Below are 21,169 nucleotides of genomic sequence, written 5' to 3' on the forward strand. Positions count from 1 at the left end.
GATCTTCCTGCCACCAACCTCTCATCTCGGGTGTCCCTCCTGTCCTCACGTTCACTGGCATCTCTTCCTGTAATTTGATACCACGTCCTTTCATTCATTCAGATGAGCTCTTTCATTGCGTGTAACTGTCCATAATATCCGAGAACATTTCATCTCGCGTCTTCTTTTTCCTCCGCCTTATCTGTGCTAGCCTTTGGGATGGAGGAGGGACGCTTGAAAAATTTGCAGCTGCATGAGGGAGATTTATTTAAAAAGATACATTTTACAGAACAATGGTTATACTCTTTCACAGTGAACAGCACTATTCACCTTACATAGCACATGTGATTTCCCTACAAGGTCGCATTTTTCATCTTTAATACTGGCTGCCTGCAGCTCTGGAGTTACAGATCTCACAGACACAGGTCCGGGCATCAGAATTCAGCTTGCATGCGGCCATGGTAAGCCACTGTCTTTCGGCTTCTGTAGTGATTTACCCCTCCCCCCAACGCATGGCTAATACCACGCTAGCTCCCTGCTAATCAACATCCTTCCCACCCCCACACCCACTGCGTGGCTGGTAGCTTGGAGAAGATCCCCGCTTACCAAACACAAAAAAGATCATCGGCATTTCTCCTCCCCTCCCCCGCTTGGCTACATGCAGGAAAGGATTTTTTTTAAGCTGCTGCAGTCCACGAACCCAGTAGGAAAATGGCCATCCCCTTACTTTAAATTCCTGATTTTTAACCAGGTTATCCTGAACGATATCACTTTGCTGAGGATAATACAGTGAGATAAAGAACGGATGCTTCTTGAATGCCAGCAATCCGGGACCATACGCTGCTATGCTTTGCCATGCAATGATACTGATTACTTGCTACATGCATGGCGTGATAAAGTGTCCTACCATGGTGGGCGGAACAAGGCTGCCTTGCCCAGAAACCTTCTGCAAAGGCTTCTGGAGTACCTACAGGAGCGCTTCATCGAGATGTCCCTGGAGGATTTCCTATCAATCCCCGGACATGTTAACAAACTTTTCTAAGTAACTATACTGTCTGTGAATGCATCCCAAGTCCTCAGGGCAAATCAATCATTAAAAAACGCTTGCTTAAAAAACAATGTTTGCTATTTGCAAAGGTACACTCACCAGAGGTCCCTTCCATGGCGTCATTGTCTGGGATAGTTGCTTGGGAGGGCTGGGAGGAGGGTAATTCCGTCAGGGTGAGAAAAAGCTCCTGGCTGCTGGGGCTCACGGAGTGCTGTGTGCTCTCTGCTAGGTCTTCCTCCTCTTCTTCATCTTCATCTTCCCCGTCTGCATAATCCTCAGACATGGCAGAGATTACAACCCCCACCTCGGAATCCACGGTCAGGGGTGGGGTACTTGTGGCGCAGCCCCCTAAAATTGCATGCAGCTCAGCATAGAAGCGGCATGTTTTTCGACCTGCCCCGGACCTTCCGTTTGCTTCTTTGGTTTTCTGGTAGGACTTGTCTGAGCTCCTTAACTTTCACTCTGCACTTGCACTGAATCCCTGCTGTGGCCTTTATCTGTCATAGCCTTAGAAATTCTTTCAAATACTTTTTCATTTCGTCTTTTGGAACGCAGTTCTGTTAGCACTGAATCCTCTCCCCATATAGCGATCAGATCCAGTACCTCCCGTGCAGTCCATGCTGGGGCTCTTTTTTTGATTCTCAGGAGACTGCATTGTTACCTGTGCAGATGAGCTGTGCGTGGTCACCTGTGCTGATGAGCTCTCCACGCTGGGGAAGCAGGAAATGAATTTCAAAAGTTCGTGGGCTTTTCCTGTCTACCTGGCCAGTGCATCAGAGTTCAGAATGCTGTCCAGAGCGGTCACAGTGGTGCACTGTGGGATACTGCCCGGAGGCCAATACCGTCGATTTGCGGCCACACTAACCCTATTCCGATATGTTAATCCCGATATTAGCGCTACTCCTCTCGTCGGGGAGGAGTACAGAAACCGATTTATAAAGAGCCATGTAAAAAATCGATATAAGGTGCCTCCTAGTGTGGCACGGGGTTTGTGGCGTTAAAATCGGTTTGTACCGCTCCTAAAACGGTTTTAAACGCCTAGTGTAGGGACCAGGCTTAGGCTCCCAACTCCTCAGCCGTCACCTCTCTGGGGTGGAGACCTCTGTCTCTCTCCCCTACTGGCCAGACTGTGCAGTTACCCCAGCAAGTCAGATTGCCCCCCCAAAAAGGAGCTCTGACTTCTTGGCTTTCTCCTCAGAGGCTGTAAACAGCATAATTGCCCGTTAGGTTTTGGAATATTAGCACCCTGCTCTTTCAAGCAAACACAAAAAACATATTAAAACAATAACAGGACCTACAAAATGCTAAATTAGCTTATTGGAGATCTATAACCCTCACCTCAAACTCCAGCAAAAGGGCTCTGGTAGGAGTCAGTCCTTCAAACCACACACAGGGTGTTTTCTTTGGTTACAAGTTCATACATCTTTTGCTCAGAAGAAGACCTCACATGAATAAATCTGCCTGTCCTTTAATATGCTGGGGGTCTCCGTATTTTAGAGATGGCCGAGGAGCAGGTAAAACAGGACAATGGGACTCTCCTCACGGCAATGCTTCAAAAGGGGGGGCTAGGGGGTTTTTTGCATAACTAGGAAAGGGGATGGGGTACAATTTGCATTTCCATTTCCCCCTAGAGATTTCCTAGGGAAATCCCACTGAGCCAAAAGTTCCAGCACCACTTGTTTAAAAGAGTCCTTTGAAGCTCAAATAACACTTCCTAGGGTTTGCATTAGTCACATCTCCCTTCTGGAGACATTGCATACAATCCCAACAATAATATATATAACCTTTGCATCGTTAGTACAGTAAACTCCTAAAATACTCAATCCAATAAGGTTTGGTCCAGAGATAGTGAAGGAAATTGCCATATCTGTCACCAGAAGCATCCACCATATCACTTCCACCAAACCGTGGTGGGGTTAGGGGTGGAAAATGGAATGCCAAACCACTCTGGTTTGGGCTTTTACAAGGGGAAGATGCAGAGTATGGTCTAGTAGGCTGAATAAACAGCTAAGAGCCACAACTTCCTCCGTTATAATCCCACCACTGACTTGCAGCATGTCCTTGGGCAAGTCGCAAAGGCCAGATTTTTAAGAGGTGCCTAAATACCTTTTAAAAATCTGGACCTAAACCTCTATGTTTCCATTTTCATTCTAGGTCAAATGAGAAGGAGAATAGTGGTCTACTGCACTGGGATGTTGGGTGCAGTCAGCAGTAAATCCTATACGCTATTCAGGTTTAATTATTCATATTAAAACTCAACCAATGGGAGCTTGTGAGACAAAGTCCGACCATAGTTTAGCTCCTGTTTGAACACTGCAGGTTTCCAGGTTGGGACAGAGGTGCACATCTTGGGGGGGCTGAACATCCTTCAAAGCTGGCAGAGCATCTACCCACAATGGAACTGCTTTAACAGACGGCTCGAGCCCACGCTTCCGAGGTCAGAATGGAGCCCTAACTCTCTACCCCGAAGTTCGATGCTGAAGAAAGATGGAGCCATTCAGAGAAGTGTGTCACAAAGCTTGGTCGAGCAGATCAAAAATCTGTTTTAAAATCCCCTGCTGTAAATAAACATGTTTTTGAACAGTAAATAAATATGGATTTTGTACACGTCAGGAGCAAAGGTAAATACAGTTTTTTCTAAGCTGTCTTTATGCCAAGACGATGCCACAGTAGTCCTGCCAGCTCACACAGGGATCTTTTTCATCTTCCATTTTTAAACAGGTTTCAGAGTAGCAACCGTGTTAGTCTGTATCCGCAAAAAGAAACAGGAGGACTTGTGGCACCTTGGAGACTAACAAATGTATTTAAGCATAAGCTTTCGTGGGCTACAGCCTCACAGACAAGTAGGTTCTGATTTGTACCTGCGAACGCTGGGGAAGTCAGAGTTACAGCCAGGTCATCCATTTGTCTGGTCATTCCAAACCGCCAATGAAATGACATGAGCAATAACTAAACCCAAGGCTGCATTAAGGACTTTGCTCAGTCTCAGATCTTCAACGGTATTTGAAAGCAATTTGTGAAGGCAACACCAGGTTTATAGTAAGCAAGGGGTTAAATCTGGCATCCTCCCTCTCTTCCCTCCTCATTGTGACTGCTCAGTAGGGTAGCTGTGGGCCTGGTACTATCAACCCTAAAGTTGCCAGAGAGGTACAAAGGGACCTTAGTATAAATGAGAATCAGGCCCTATGACAGGGGTGGGCAAACTTTTTGGCCTGAGGCCACATCTGGGTATAGAAATTGTTTGGTGGGCCATGAATGCTCATGAAATTGGGGGTTGGAGTGCGGGGAGTGGGGGGTAAGGGCTCCGGCTGGGGTTGTGGGCTCGGGTGGGGCCAGAAATGAAGAGTTCAGGATGTGGGAGGGGGATCGGGGATGGGGCCAGGGGGTGGGGGTGCTGGTGGGGGCCAGGGGTGCAGGATCTGGGCAGCACTTACCTCAAGCCGCTCCCAGAAGCAGCAGCATGTCCTCCCTTTGGCTCCTACATGGAGGAGTGGCCAGTTCACAGGCACCGCCCCTGCAACTCCCATTGGCCCCATTTCCTGACCAATGGGAGCTGTGGGGGTGGTTTGTTTGGGGCGGAGGCAATGTGCAGAGCCCCCTGGCTGCCCCTACGTGTAGAAGCCAGAGGGGGGGACATGCCGCTGCTTCCGGGAGCTGCACGGCGCAAGGCCCTAACCCCGCTCCCCGCCAGGATCTTGAGGGCCTGATGTGGTTGCCGGGCCATAGTTTGCCCACACCTCCCCTATGAGACTAGCCCCTAGATAGCTAGAGAGAGGAGAGTGCCTGTGAAGGGTGGGAGGGGGCCAGGTTTATTCCCATGTTCTGCAGACTGGGTGGAACCTCAGCCAGAGGAAGATTTTGTTTGTTATTGTCTGGTTTTGTTCGTGGTAACTTGTGGTCTATGGTTATAGCAATTTGCTCCTGAGGAAAAGTCCTTGTTATGTCTCACTTCTGCCGAGTCACCCAACTGATTTACATGCAGAATATGGCATCGGGTGTGAGCCACAACTTGGGGGCAGGATATAGGCCAAGGTGCAATACTTAGACTGGATGCTCGTTAGAACAGGGACGATCTTTTTATTCTGTGTTTGTGCAGCACCTAGTCCTTTGGGGCTCTGCTTCAGGACTGGAACTGCTACGGGAATACACATAATAATTAATAATACAGTGACGTCCAGGATCACTAAAGACCTGATCCAAAGCCCATCAAAATTAACGGATCAGTGCCTCATTTCTTAATGATCTGATTTCAGATTTACTCTTGTTCTGATGCTTTAATGGGGCCCTTGTTTGCTCATTAACCTGGAAACAGCTGAAACTTTGGAACTCAAACACAAGCCTGTAAATAGCTTGCCTTCTTGAGCAGATCCTGGACTGCATTTCACTGTGGAATAATGAAAGGCCCGATTTAAATACCTTAACTCACACTGAATAATAGCTGACTGTACAGCTGGAGCTACTCCTGGAGTAGGGTCCTACGCAATATGAGTAACTGGATCACAATCTGATCCTCAGGTACAAGCGATTGAAAAATCATATTTGTGCCCGTTCATTAGACATCTGCCTAAATGGCCTCAAATACCTGCTGCCTTTGAAGTCAATGGGAGCTGAATCAGGCCCATTTTATAGCAAAGGCCTCTCTGCTTTGTCACATCACTGGGGAGGGGCAGGGCAGAAGCTCCCTGTGAATGGGAGAGTGGGGGCCGGAGGGATAGGAGGGGGAAGGAGGGGAACTACTAAGATTTGGGGAGGGAGGGGGACGCAGGGCAGCTCCTTCACCTCTCCTGGGCTGGACAAGATACCAAGCCAAGTTTGTGACACTACCCATAAGACATGGAGCCAGAGCAACAGGTAATAGGGAAAATATTTAGCAACTCCTCTTCCTAGCCCTGATCCGCTGAAAATTCATGATGTTCCCCAGTCTTTGCAGTCCACTGATTTCCATGGGTGCAAGGACCATGCCCTTGACCTTTCACTCCTAAACAGCAGTCCCAGGTCTTGGACAGCATCTAACAATTACAACCACTTAATTCAGCCTAGTAACCTTCAAACTGGTTATGTTTCCAGGACAAATGGAAATGTTTACAACCATACACTAGAGTGGTTATGGATTTTCTCTGCAGGTTATAAAGATTTAATTAAGGGAGACCCGAAATTTTAGAAGGATAGTCTGGGCGACCCCTATACCATTGCAGCAAAGAATCCTGTGGCACCTTATAGACGTTTTGCAGCATGAGCTTTCGTGGGTGAATACCCACTTCCGAAGAAGTGGGGTGATTTCACCCACGAAAGGCTCTATTGACTGGCAAAATAACGTCTGTTTTAGTTCTATAAGGTTGCCACAGGATTTCTTCTGGCTTTGCTTTCTACAGAAAACAGGGACTAACACGGCTAACCCCCTCTGATACTTTATACCATTGCAGACATTAGTGTTCCTAGCTCCAAGTGCTAGGATCTATGGCATTGGAACCGATTGATGCACACAAAATTTTACTCATATGAGTAGCCCTCAAGTCAACAGTCACTCACCACCATTAAAACCAATGGTCTATTAATTTAACTGTTCTTGCATTTCATTGACTCATTCTAATCGCCAGACTAAAGCTCAGTGAGAGGATCGGACTCATTATCCTGGATCGGCCCAATAAAACTACCTTCAGGACTTGACTAGACTAAAACCATTCAAGTATATAGTTTATTGTATTACTATGTTATTACCAGTGCTTGAGTTAATCTTTTCATTGATTTATTATTAAAAAAAATCAATAATAGGTACATTTTACAATTTATGGATTCCTATGGGATTCCTATTCCTATAAGTAAAAGAATCTTCCTTCTTGTCCCCTGCAGCTGTCAAAATACTCTTACCTTGGTCTCTGACTCTAGGAATCTGACACTCAAGCGCTGTTCCTGGCCTCTAAATTCCTGCTTTGACCACATAGGCCTGACATTGCTGCTCCAAACCCCCACTAGGCATGACTGACTCACATGCCAGTCCCTGACAATCAGTTGCTGACTTTGCTGGAGTGTAGGGATTTGTGTAGACATGTGCCGGCACTATTTACAAACTGATCATCACTACTTGGTTTATCTCTTTTGGCAGTGGAATTAACGAAAACCCTACAAAAGCGTAACAATATGTCCTTGAACCTCATTATCTGCCATGTATGGAAGCTTGATCCTAATATGCATTCTGTCCTTTCTTGCAAAGGAATTACAACTTGGAGAGCATTGCAGTGGTTTTACGCTCAGTTCGCCTCCCAGTCAAATCAGAAGAGACTTGGGGTCAGCAGGTGGAAAATCGGTTTGTAGTTTTAATGGTGCGACCCTGATTTATGCCAGGAGTGAACAGTCTGACCCATAAGGTGTCACAAGGTGTTACCTTCTCCTTTGCCTCTCATTTAATCATTACCTCTTTGATGTACTTTTTGCACTGACCTCGTGTCTTTTGTTCCTTACACAACACGCCTTTGATAATGATTGCAGAGAGAAGCTTTGTCGTGGAATGCATGGACTTACCAATGATTTATATTAGCCAAAGGGGCACAAGGAGGATTCTCTCCACACATCCCAGGGACATACCATATCAGTTGAGATTTTCCCCGCTTCTTCTCCTCGCACCCACTTCAAGGAAGCTGCTATCTCCGTTCACTGCATTGTGCATATTTCATTTTTAAATACCACTTCCTTCTGTCGCCCACCCCCATTCCCTCAAGGTTGCAAACTCAGCCCTTTTCCTACCTCATGGTAATGGCCGTATAGCCAGTGGGTCGGATGGCATGGGAATCTGCTGAAAGCTTTGATCAATTCCTGTCTCCGGTGATACAGCTGAATCACTTTCAACAGCACGCAGGTCAAGCCAAACACAGCAGCCAGGTGAAAAATCCGATTAGATATCCACCCCCAGCCAGGACCAGGCGGGTTTTAACCCTTGTCTCATTGCACAGTATGTCATATTCCCGCTGCTTCTGTTCGGCTCCCCTAAACTGCACTCCATTGTCCTGTTCTCACTCACTTCCTTTGCTCCAGCTATAGTCAGCAGTCCTCAGTCAATGCTTTCCAAAGGAAGGCCAGGAAAAAAAAAATTTCTCTGAGGCTGTTTTGCTGCCAAATCATGAGAGCCTTTATTGGAGGGGAAGCAGTCCAACCAGCACTGCCTTGTGAAAACATCATTTCGCATGGGGAAGAGATGCAGCAGAAGCAACAACCTGGCCTGCCTTTCCTGCGATTCTTATAGCAGCAGTCTAGGCAGCGAAGCGTTTATAACACTCACATCGCACTGCTGTCAATTGCACAAGGTGAAAGGTAGTGGAAAATCAGCCCCGCTGGAATCACCGTCCATTGTTCAACAAGGATAAAGAGAAATGGTTCAGTGGCTGATCATGAACTGAGCACCATCCATCCTATGTGCACTGAATGTGTCGGGGTGCCGGCGGAAAAAATTAGTATGCAATCGTGTAATTAAATACTGGCTTCAGAGTGGGAAGCCGTGTTAGTCTGTATCAGGCAAAAGGAGTATGAGGAGTCCTTAGTGGCACCTTAGAGTACTAAAACACATTTATTTGGGCATAAGCTTTTGTGGGCTAAAACCCACTTCATCAGATGCCTGGAGCGGATACATACAGTAGGAAGTTATATATATACAGAGAACATGAAAAAATGAGGGTTGCTCATACCAACTCTAACGAGGCCTAATCAATTAAGCGTGGGCTATTATCAGCAGGAGAAAAAAACTTTTGTAGTGATAATCAAGGTATGGCCTATTTCCAACCATTGACAAGAAGGTATGTGAGTAAACAGTAGGGGATAATTAGCATGGGGAAATAGTTGTTTGACTTTGTGTAATGACCCATCCACTCCCATTTTTTATTCAAGCCTAGTTTAATGGTGTCCAGTTTGCAAATTAATTCCAGTTCCGCAGTGTTATTGCCCAAAAGGCGTCAGAGGTACTCGTGCAAGAACGAGACCGGAATCCCCACTGAGTAGTAATTGGCTTTAATGAATGGTATAAGTGACACATCTGCAACGGGGACCCCAAACGTTGCTGTCACTGAGACGGGGACCCAGCGCCCCTGTAGCCTCGGCCATGGGTGAGGTCCTTTAAAACAAACACAAAGCATGGCTCGATTTTATACAAACAGCAGCATATCAGCTCATACTTAATGACAATAGACATTCTTCCCACCCTCCGGGGCTGCCTCCCTGGCCAACAGCGGGGACAGGGGCTTGCCACGCAGCTGTCCCAGCCGGCTTACAAGCAGGTCAAAGCTAGCATGCTGTGTCCAACTATAACCGGAGGCTTGAGAATGCGGAATTGCCTGAGCTAAGCCATAACAAAAATCTTCCAAGGTTCCCTAGACTGCTACACCGCAGTTTCTCGTTCTCAGTTTCTCGTTTTGATGGAAATGTATCCAAGCTGCCCTATTTGGAACCTATTGCTCCACGTGGGCCAATGTCTACACTTGAACAGTTGTGCTGTTTTAATGATTCCAGTAGAGCTGAAGTGGTATAGGCGTTATATCAGTTGTAAATGTGCATTAGTTAGAGCTATTTCTGTAAGGGAGGAGGAATAAAACTATACTGGATAATCAGGCACTTTGTTATACTGATATTAACTGTGTCTTCATTTGGGCTTGTTTCAGTAGAACTTTATCAATAAAAAACCAGCCGCTTAACCAACATGGTTATCGTGGATACAGGATGGTACAACTTTTGAGCGCATTAGTCCGAAATGGCTCAGAATGTGGGCCAGGCTGCAAAGCCCATTTATTTCACCTAGGCCTTTGTGGAGGGAGGGATGCACTAGAAGCAATTTATTATGTGGAAGAGGAATGAGAATTGTTGGGTGTGGCTTTTTCGTTGCACTGTTCGCATTGGCCATAGGGGTGTTGGGGAGGCAGCTGCTGACTTTACTCTGGATTGATGTTTTAAGCATTGGCAAAGGCCTAGGCCAGGTGCTTGTATCCATAGTGTTATAAATCTGAATAAATAGAAGCAAATAGAAATCTGATTTATCAAGTTCAGCTGTCACAGCGATTAACCACTGGGGCCTACACCCTCCATGGACAATCCTGATTCACTTCTGTCTGTGAAACTCTGCACATTCTGCACATGCTTTCTGCTTATTCACCCTGGCAACACCTCAAATTCACTGCTCCTGACCGTGGGGCTAGTTGTGTTGTTAAGGGAGAAACAATCACAACCACAGGTAAAATGATATGCTTTGCTGGATGCTTCTTCCAGTGTTCATCTTGCTCAAGCGACTTTCAACAAGCCTTCTGTGCTCGCGGGGACGACAACGGCCCGGGAAACAATGCTCTTTCGCCAATGATGTAATAATTGCCCTACTGCCTTTCATGACACCATGTTACAATAAGGGGTTATACTGGAGATGCCTGCATTGCCTTGGTGTTGTTACAAGCTACTCTGCCCTCCCTTGGACAAGTCAGGAGGCCAGGATGGCCAGCAAGCCCTGTTCCATTGTCAGGACCACATCGATGGGAAGGGACCGGGGTTTACTATAAAGGGCTAAGAGAATACCAATTGGAGGTGGGTCTTGTAGGAAGGAAGCATGGTGGGTTGATGTGGCCAACCCTGTGAGCGCGAAGAAGAGATGCAAGAGGAACTTCCTATAGACACCTACAACTTGCTTTTGGTCAGAAGAATAGGTTTGTTTTGTGCTTGAATAATATACTGAACTCTGAGAAAGGGGCCTGATCCAGGCTCCTGGGCTGAGGGGACAGGCCAGCTAGGCTGCATGTATTAATTGTAAAGAGAGAAGAGGCTCTGTGAAATTCATTCAGAACTACCATCGGAGTTCACTGGGCTCATGCTGATTGTCATGGCAGTTGTGGTTACCAGTGGAGCCACCAGTGTTGTTTCACTTTAGTAAACACGATGGGTTTAATCTTTAATTCCTGGAAACTCCAAGACAATCGGGGTAAGGCTGGCAAACCCTAGGCCTACCAGATCAGTACTGTGTTTTGTGGGCAGTGCAGAGAGGGAGGACGAGAAAGAAAGATATGAAGATGGATGGAAAGAGGGGGACTGATCCTGAGGTTTGGAAGCCTTTTGTTGCATGTGGACACTCTTTTAAAACCAAGCCCCCCTCCAATCCAACCATAGGGGTGGGGGGAGAGTGGATGGCGCAGGGAAGTGAGGGGAAGGAGGAAAAGGAGTATCCCTTGTTAAATATAATTAGAGGCGGCTAGCCGCAATACAGTCCTTGTGTCCACTTAGCAGTTAAGAAGAATTTGAAGAGTAGTGCTTTATTTTAGTTTTGATTTTGTGTCCAGATTATCATATGTGGGAATTATGCCCATTTTTATTACCCTGCTAACCAATTGCTGAATTCAAGACCCTATCCACGAAGCAACCTGCCTTTGTGTTGCTGGTGCAATTACTAGTAAGTTAGAGTGGTTAAAAACTAGATCCTCATTGTTGTACTCCATTTGCTTCACACTTGTTCAGAGAAGGTCATTGGTTGTGTGGGTGCTCGACAGGCTCTTAGCAAGTTCATCTCTGATAGCAAAGCTGGGCACAGACAGTCTCACAGCCTTACCAGGGTCAGCTATTTGTTGTTCCAGGCCATAACCTTTCATCATGATGTGGGGACCAAGGGGGCTGGATGTGGGAATAATGAGTTACCATAGAGAGTTGACCTCAGTGGGGTGGTCTCAGGGAATTGCTTCGAGGTGAATTATCTGAGATTTGAGCTAGCTAACCATGTCTTTAAAAGACATACATGTCATTGGACTGCAGATATTTCATGTGTACTATATACAGAATCCCTTTTCGTCAGGGTCAGGGGCAGCTCTAGCATTTTGCCGCCCCAAGCACGGCAGGCAGGCTGCCTTCGGCGGCTTGCCTGCGGGACAGGGTCCAGGAGGTTTGCCAAAGCCGCCGGGACCAGGCCAGAACCCTCTGCAGTCTGCCGCCGAAGGCAGCCTGCCCTGGCTGCCCTTGCGGCGAACTGGCAGACCGTTCCGGCCCGCGGCTTGCCAGCCCCCAAGCACGGGCGCTTTGGCGTGCTGGGGCCTGGAGTCCGCCCTCTTGGGTCAGGGTGCAGATTTCAGAGTAGTAGCCTTGTTATTCTGTATCTGCAAAAAGAACAGGAGTACTGCTGTGGCACCTTAGAGACTCAACAAATTTTCTATATAGAGGCATAAGCTTTCGTGGGCTAGAACCTTACTTCATCAGATGCATAGAATGGAAGCATAGTAAGAAGAGTTATATATACATTCAGAGAAAAACATGAAAAAGTAGGAAGGTAGACCATTAGGCAACTGTAAGAGGCTAATTGATTAAGATGAGCTGATTGTCAGCAAGAAAAAAAAAAACTTTTGTAGTGATAATCAAGATGGCCCATTTTAGCCAGTTGACAAGAACGTGACTCAAACTCACAAAGGAGCAACGCATATTTTCTAAAGTGGAATTAGATTTAAAGTCTTTCAGAGCAGCAGGGTAGGGTAGATTAAGAGCCAGAGTTAGATTATTGAGGTTGACCATTTCACTTGCCACTAGAGTAGCTGTTGCTCATAAGTACATAATGACGTGCTGTTTTAAATCTTTTCTCTTAGCTAGCCTCCAAGATGGCCCAGGGCCTGCCAGTTAGCCAGTGGGGGTGAAGCAGAGTTTCAACAATGTGTGTGAGGCATGTTGTTTCAGTGCAAGCCAAGCCGCAAATCGTGGGAGGGGGGACACACACATGACACATGACCCTGGATGCCCCACTCCTCACACACGTCACCTCTGTAACCACTATCAAGAATGACAAGATAAGGGCTCAATCTAGGAATTTATTTAGCAAATGTAAAGCAAACAAGAGGAGACATTTCTTATGCAGTGTATAGTTATTGCAGTAGGACGTCCAGTATAGCAAACACTGGGGCTGGACTTAAATAAACAAGGTGTCATAACTGATCCTACATTTTCAGCTGTTTATGCTAGATTATACTTAATCAAACTTTATGCTTCGTGGAGAAAAGGTGAATAACCACCTGCAGGAGACAAGAAGGTTTATTTCCCTCCATGTATGTTTCCCTCTATGTATGCTGCACACACACATGCAGGAGGTGGGGCGGGGGTTGTGTGGCATATGAGACTGTGCCCTTTCTTCTAAAAGGATCAAATACAAGCTCTTGCTGCTGTACACAAGCCAATGATTGTTCTGTTCTGATATGGCAGGAGACGGAAAAACCAGACCAAATGGAGCTGGGTTCCTATATCCTGCTGTGGCAAAACCCCTGTGTTCTTTGTAGATACTTTGGGAATGAAAAATAGGAAGGCATTCTCCCTGACAAATAAGATACGAGGAGTACCTTGGGGCACCTTAGGAGACTAACACATTTAAGTTTTGGAGCAATAAGGGAAGCTTGCACTGGGGAGGGTGGGGGCTGGGGACTACTCATGGGCATAGTTTTGGGGGGGTGGGGAGGGGGCACAGGCCTCCCAAACAGAGGCAAAGGCAGGGAGGGGGCATGTGGGGTCACATCCACCCCCCTCCCACCATGTCTGGGAGCCCAGAGCTGCCTTGGCTAAAGGAGAGTGCTGCTTTGGATGCTGCCTCCTGGATCCTAAGTGCCCGGTCGGTGCTCCCCTTCTGCGTGCTGGGGAGCCCTGTCCTGTTTTCTGTACCCACAGTGCGTGAGTGCCATCAGTGGGGCATGGCAAGAGGGGTGGGGGAAAAGGCAGTGGGGAAAGAAGGGAGTGGGATAGGGCAGGAGGATGGAGCTGTGGGAGTGAGGGGAGGGGGAGGGGAAAGGGCGTCAGTGAGGACAGGAAAGAGAATTGGAATGGGGTAAGGGAAAGGGGAAGATTTTTTTTTTTTATTTTTTTATTTTTTTTTTTTTTTTTTTTTTTTTTTTTTTTTTTTTTTTTTTTTTTTTTTTTTTTTTTTTTTTTTTTTTTTTTTTTTTTTTTTTTTTTTTTTTTTTTTTTTTTTTTTTTTTTTTTTTTTTTTTTTTTTTTTTTTAGGGGAATCGGTGCAGGGGGGATGGGGGGAAGTGGTTTGCCCGGCATATGGGTGGTCCCCTTGGCAGCAGCAGCTGGGTCTCCACCATTAAGCAGGGCCATAAACTCCACCCCAGTGAGCCCCACCCACCCCACACCTGGGCCACCCTGATGAGCCCCCCCACCCATGGCCCTTCCCCCCACCCACCCACTTGAGCCCCAACCATCTGCACCCGGACCCCCACCCAGAGGTGGATTAAGGTTTCCTGGGAGCTCTGGGCCCTTAGGAAGTGAGGGGCCGCTCCCCATCCCTTCTATTTGTGATCCTGCCCCTGTTCCCCCCCCACAGCATATGAACCCACCCACAGCCCTACCCCGTTCTGCCCCTTCCCCAGGGCCTTGCCCCTCTTCCACCCAGGGTTGCCCTCATTTCCGCCCCCTCACTGCGACCTCAAAACCGGAGAAGCTCTGTCACCCCACCATGGCCCAAGGCCAGAGCAGGGAGTGAGAACTCCCCCAGCCCTGAGGTCATGGCAGGTAGCGAGAGCTCCTTCACTCCTGGAGCAGCAGTGGGGGTCCCGGTGCTGGGGCTTCCCCTGATGCCCCCCACCCCGGCTTCTACTGGGGATAGGGTAAGCGGGAGACTGGGGGCTTCCCCTGCCGCCCCTGGCTTCACACTCATGCCACCGGACAGTGTGTGTTGTGTGATGAAGGGGGGAGCTTCCCTTGCTGCCACCCCGGCTTAACTGCCAAGGAATGTGGGGTCAGGGGGCTTCCCATTGCCAGGCAGCCAGCTTCTGCCCTGCGGGGCTTGAGTTTGGGGGGGCATCTGGGGGCTCTTCTCCTAGTGGCCCCGCGGCACCACAACCCCAGCTGCTGCTGGGGATAGGGGGTCCCAGGCCGCAGAGCAGGGAGTGAGAAGAGCGGCTCCTCCTGTCCAGGCAGGCACCTTGCAGGGGGGGTCCCTGTCTGCTTGACGTGGGACTATCCCCCTGGGGCTGAGGGTACTGGTGGGCGCTGGGGGAGCTGGCTATCCACACCCACCGCTGGGCCTGGCACCGCGTCGCTGGGAGAGTGGAGGGGGTCCGAGAGGACCTGGGGGTTTTCTCCCAATCCGCTGCAAAACCCTGGTGCAGCCACAGGGGAAGCAAGGGGGGGGGGGCACAGGCAGGGGTTTCTCCCGGACTGCTCCGGGGCTTGCCAGTCAGACCAGCCCTCATTAGTCCTGGGAGCCCCTGGTCACAGGACCTTGGTAGACCACAGTGGCTAATACCCGCCCTGCCAAGAGCCAACCACTCCCTCCACCGCCCCCCCCCCAGAGAGCGCTTATTTACGCAGCCGCCCCGCGCCCCCCGGGGACTGTGCGATTTGGCCATTCGGCTTTAAACGGCCGCAGCGGACACCCCCTCATCGACAGCTGCGCCAGCTCCTTTCCGATGGGAGATAAACCACTGGGCCCGCACGCGAGCCGGTAGCTGGAACCTGCACAACTATCGTCGAACCCGCACCCCCCCCCCACCCCCCCCCCCTGCTAACAGCCGACCCGCCGAGAACGGGGCCTGCTGGACCCTTTAAACGATTCCCGCCCACCCCAATCACGTCCTGGTCGGCGGTGCGGGGCGAGGCTGGGGCGCCGCTTGTCGCCCAAATGGAGAGCGGTACCCTTATCACTGGCAGGTAGGGGCCAGGGCTTGAGAGTTGAGAGAGGATCGAGCAGGAGCGGCAGGCGGGCTCGACCCTACCTCGTCGGCGGGTCGGCGGAGGCGGGATCGCAGTCCATAGGTGGCCCCAGGCGGTCGGACGGGGAGGAAGACGGCAAGCGGCCACCGAGCGCAGCCCCCAAAGCAGCGTAGGCCCCGCTGAGTAGCGGGGCCCGGAGACGCGGACCACCGAAGCGCCTGGGCAGGGGACCCGCAACGGCCATCCCTCCGACTACCCCGCAACCCCCTGGACCGGGAAGAGCAGACCGACCCCCGCCCCAGCCCCCACATCTCCGGACCGCGCTCGGCCCCCGGTCCCGAACGACCCCACGGGGAGGGGGGGCTTCCTCCTGCGGAAGCGCGGAGCCGCCCCAAGCTAGGAGAGCCGTAAGGGCCACGGCGGCGGTGCTCGGGAGTGCGGGTACACAGCCACCCCGGCCGCCCCCCGCCCGCCGGGGCCCACCACCGCTGGACCTCCCGCACGTATGAAGACAGGAGTGAAAGAAGCGACAAAGGATGCGTGAACGCGCTCATACGGCACTGAGCCGGGGACGGACCGCAGGAAAGAAAGCTTGCCACAAGAAGGAGGTTCTCGGAGGAGCCACCGCGGCTGGCCTGCGCATCCGAGCCCGCCGCGCACTCCGACTCCGAGATCCAGCTCCCGAGAGGCGACGAGGACCGAGTTCGGGGCCGGCCGGGCACACCGCTCCCGCTTCCCCAAGTGAGCCCCGGCCGGCCGGGGGAGGGGAATCGGGCGGGGTCTGGGAGCAAGGAGGCTGGGTTATATTTAGGGGACGCGCGGGAGTGCGGGCCCGGGGGGGGAGTGTGATGGGGGCTGGGTTGATTTTGGGAGCGAGCGCGGGGGTGGTGTGGGAGACTAGAGGGGTGGGGCTGGGGGTATTTGGTGGACGGGTGGGGTGGGGAGACTAGAGGGGTGGGGCTGGGGGTGATTTGGGACCGGGGGGGGTTCGGGGAGACTAGAGGGGTGGGGGCTGGGGGGATTTGGGGACCGGGACAGCGGTGGGGAGGGGGGGGGGGGGGTGGGTAGGAGACTAGGAAAAGGACAAGGGAATGTGGGGCAGGGGCGGAGAGGAAGGTGGAGTGGGGCTGGGGGAAGTAGAGACAATTTGGCGCCGTTAGTGGAGGTTCTGGAGTAGAGCGCCAAGGTGGGGGAAAGCTGGCGTTGTACCTGTTAGAAGGGAGCTGGGACGAGTTGGAATGTGGCTGGGGCAGGGGATTAGTTGCACGGTGCAACTATATGATAAGGGGAGGGGTCTGAGGGTTATTTTTGGATGTTAGACATTGGGGTGTGAGAGGGGAGGTTAAGAGCGTTGGGGGCATAGGAGATGGATGTGAATAACTAGGGGAGATGGAACTAGGAGGTTTACAGTTTGGGAGGCGATCAAGATTTATGAGCTACAGTTGTAGGAATAGGAGAGCGAGGGTTATCTGTGGTGTGAGGGTAACTTGGTTTTTAAGCAACCTGGTTTCATCAGGCTCTGACAGATGAGGAATAACCCTTGCGACAGGTAAAAAAAGGGTTATTGTGCACTCTTTTGTTGACATGTTATTGTTAGCCCTCAATGAGTTTGTTGTTCTGCTGTCTATCCCCATCTGTCTACCCCCTTACCCTGATCCTAGTTAACTTCCATCTTTGTCTCAACTTGGTCATCAGTGAATTTCAGTTGCTAATTTTCTACCCTGGCTCCTAGGACTCCTAGTTTCAACCTCTTCTTTACTTCTCTCTTCTCAAACACATGACGTATACCCAATAAGTCTTAATTGTCAGCAGCATGGTTTCCTCATGGTTAAGGTGGAGATCATTCTTCCTGCATAATTTCTGTTTCCAAAAGGGTTAGGACTGCCTCTAATAACCTTCATCCCATCCTTTCTTCCATGTGTCCATATTAGACTGCCTTTTTGTATCCATAGTGTAACTCATTACCCTATGACTTAGCTTGACATTATCTGGCTGGTGGTATTTCAGATAAAGCTCTCACACAGGTGACACTGACAGGTCTTTCAAATTTAAACTTTACTTCCAAGACTCCAGCTTCTTCAGTTTTCTAAGTTGCTGGTTGGTGTTTATGTAAGGCTGTCACCTGGCTTCTTCCCATAATTTAAAAAACCATTGCTTATCTGTCTTCCTGGAATCAGACACTTCTGCACCCAGCTGGGCAGAATTATAAGTCACACAACCATAGCTTTCTGGTTTCCTCGAATGAACGAATCCCCTTCTGTCAGATAGAGGTTTTGATCTTCCGATTTTGTTTCTAAGTGCAACCAACCACTGATTAGTTGTAGACATCCATGCTTTTATGTATTTGATGCTTCATGGTGGAAATCTTATCTTCTGTTTCTCCTTCTGAGGAAACAAAAAAGTTCCTCCAAACCTTCCTTGATTGTCTTCCATCTCAACCTCACTTGATGACCACAGTCAAAGCTAAGCTTACACTGGATTGTTACCAGGTAATCCTGGAAGACAAATTGCATCCTTTTAACTCTTGCCAAAGTAACTCATTATAATGTACTTCTTTACTTTAGTATCTTATCATTTTGTAAAAGGTCAGTACGGTCAAAATGATCTTTCAGAAAAAGATTTTCTTAAATAAACTACGATGTCACTGTATCCTTTAATGAAAGACAATTCGATGCTTCATTACAGACTAGTAGAAATAGATCTGAAAATAAGACTTCTGTTTTTTTGCTTTATCTGTGGCATCTGTTTGCATGTTAAATATTCATATGAGGAGGGGTAAAGGAAATATTGATCTAGACGAGGTTGAATGCGTTATCAGTATAGTCAACATACGCTTTAAATCGTTATACTAGTAAAATTTACAGATGAAATTGATGCCATATAGTGTCTTGCTGTTTATACTAGGTAGAGAGGAAATACTTCTGCTGGTAAATAAATTCTGCAGTTAAATAATAAATATTGAAGATCCTCCAACAATAATTTAAAAGTTTTCCATCTCAGGATTACAATACTTTTAAAATATCTATTGTCATATCATGATGATTGATCAAGTCCTACCCTTTAAGTCTACGTTACTTTCCAAACAATTAAACTTTAATTTTGCATTGTAACTCTATTCTAATAAAGCAGGAAACTCTGGCAACAGAGGAGGAAGCATGTTTTCAGTCTAATGGATTCATTTTACTATGAATACCATTTAAACCAGATTTTCACTGTCTCCCACTAATCAACTGTTTACACCTGGAAATGCACTGCATTGATTCTTATCTCCAGTGAAGCAAACTTGCTGTTTTGTTAACTTAACTGACACCCTAACTTGACTGTAGATCTTCTTACACTTAGAATATAGCTGTACATGTCCCATTGCAGATTCATGATCAATTTTTGATCTTTTACTCAGGGGAGAATACCTGCGATGCTGCAAGTTCTGTTATCCACTATGTGCTTTTTGTCATTCTGGCTGCTTGTGTGGTAGCTTGCGTTGGCTTAGTATGGATGCAGGTTGCCCTCAAGGAAGATCTGGATGCACTAAAGGAAAAATTTCGAACTAGTAAGTATATCAACCTTCTTAAACTGAATAACTTAGATGTTTTTTTACCCTCGCTGTTGGGAGAAGGTAAGCTGTGTGTAATGTAACATACTATCCTTGGCTTAAGATTGACATAAGACAAGGTTTGGATAGACAAGGTCAGAACCTCCGCTGTCTACTGGTTTTTATGGAGTTTTGTATACAGCTTTCTTAGTAACAAAAGGTGAAAATGGTTCTCAAAAATACCCAGAGTGTATGGTCTTTGGACTGTTAAAGATTAAGATGATTGCAGCACTGTTTTTTAAAAAAAGAAATAAAAATCAAATTTTCCAAGTAGTCTTAAGGGATTTTGACACATCTTTCATTAAAGTTAATGGATGATGTGTGAAAATCCCTTTGGCTGCTTTAAAATAACTCAGCTTCTTTTCATGTCTTTGAATGCTGCCGTTATGTACTGCTTTAGTACAACTTTGGCTAGTTCTTTGTATCTTTCTAAAACCTGTAACTCATTACTTTCATTTGAAATTGCTCACTCCAGGACCCATTTTTCTCATCATTTATCTTCATCTCTTGTTTAAAACTAATAGTCAGTTGATAATTCTCTACTTAGAGGAATTTAGGTTTACATGAGGCATTCTGCTTATTAGTATGAGTATTTCTTTGTTCACTCATACAAGATTGACACAGTTGCAGCGCGATCAAATTACATCCCTGTGCATAGACCTCCCTCAAACAATTAAGCTTGTCCTCCCAAAGGGATATTGCTGGAAAATCAGAGTACGATCCCTCACATGGCAAGAAATACAGAACTATCTTGTTACTGTTTATTTGTACTACAGTAGTGCCTCAAGTTCCCAGCCAAGTTCTGGGCCATGTTGTACTAGGCGCAATGCACAAAAACACAGAAGAGGGTCACTTCCTCAAGGAGCTAACAATCGAAATAGACAAGACAGATGAAGATTCTGAGAGAGGAAACATTATTATTCACGTTTTGCAGATGGCACAGAGGCACCCTGGCAGGGTTGGGAATTGAACCCTGATCTCCTGAGTCTCAGTGAAGGGCTGTAATTATAAGACCAGTTTTCCTTTTTGTTCTGTTGAGGTTTATTTTTATTTTAACAGTTTCTCATTTTTACTCCTATTGTACATTCCTGGTGTTGCATTGGGAGTATGCTCAGTAAACTGCTTCTGATAACCAAAAACACCCCTGCTTACTTTTGTTATAATTACAGAGAAACACAGATTTTTACGGGCATGTTCTTATAACATGACCATATCCCTTAATTAGTGTTTCCTTTTGATTTAAATGGTGTGGTGTATTTTTTATAATTATGAGCTTGTATGCAAAGTGGACATGATGATTTCTGCAATCAAAGCTGCTTCAGACATCGTGTAAGAAAAAGGATTTCACACTTACGATTGTTTTCAGTATGATATTAAGAAAATTCAAATGAAAAATCTCTTGTAACTTCAAATAGGTTTTTTTTTAAATCTGACAACTTTTCACTAAAGAGACACGGTGATGGTAATATTTTTTTTTATTGAACCAACTTGTGTTGATGCGAGAGACAAACTTTCGAGCTACACAGAGCTCTTCTTTGGGTCTGGGAAAGGTACTCCAAGCATCACAGCTAAAAACAAGGAATCTGTTCCACCTTGTATTTAGCTGTGATGCCTGGAATGCCTTTCCCAGACCTGAAGAAGAGCTCTGTATAGCTCGAAGTTTGTCTCTTGCATCAACACAGGTTGGTTCAATAAAATATATTATCTCACCCACCTTGTCTCTAATATCCTGGGACCAACACTATGCCTTTCACTAAGACAGTTTCAGGTCAGTCAGTAGTGATGCTTAGAATTTATATAGTACTTAATCTTCAAAGCATCATTCAGGCTTTAAATAGGTCACTTAAATGCATAATAATAAACACATGAAAATGGGGGAATCAGTAGCATTCATTAATGTGAAAAACTTTTGCAGGGTT

At 47.6% G+C, this 21,169-nt stretch overlaps 1 pseudogene; it reads right to left on the minus strand.

Annotated features, from left to right (window-relative positions):
• Positions 1 to 15,902, minus strand: part of LOC123375768 — a 33,462-nt pseudogene extending 17,560 nt beyond the window's left edge.
• Positions 15,903 to 21,169: the final 5,267 nt, after the last annotated feature.

The sequence above is a fragment of the Mauremys mutica genome, chromosome 8 (genome assembly GCF_020497125.1).
Source record: "Mauremys mutica isolate MM-2020 ecotype Southern chromosome 8, ASM2049712v1, whole genome shotgun sequence".
Classification (NCBI taxonomy): Eukaryota; Metazoa; Chordata; order Testudines; family Geoemydidae; genus Mauremys; species Mauremys mutica.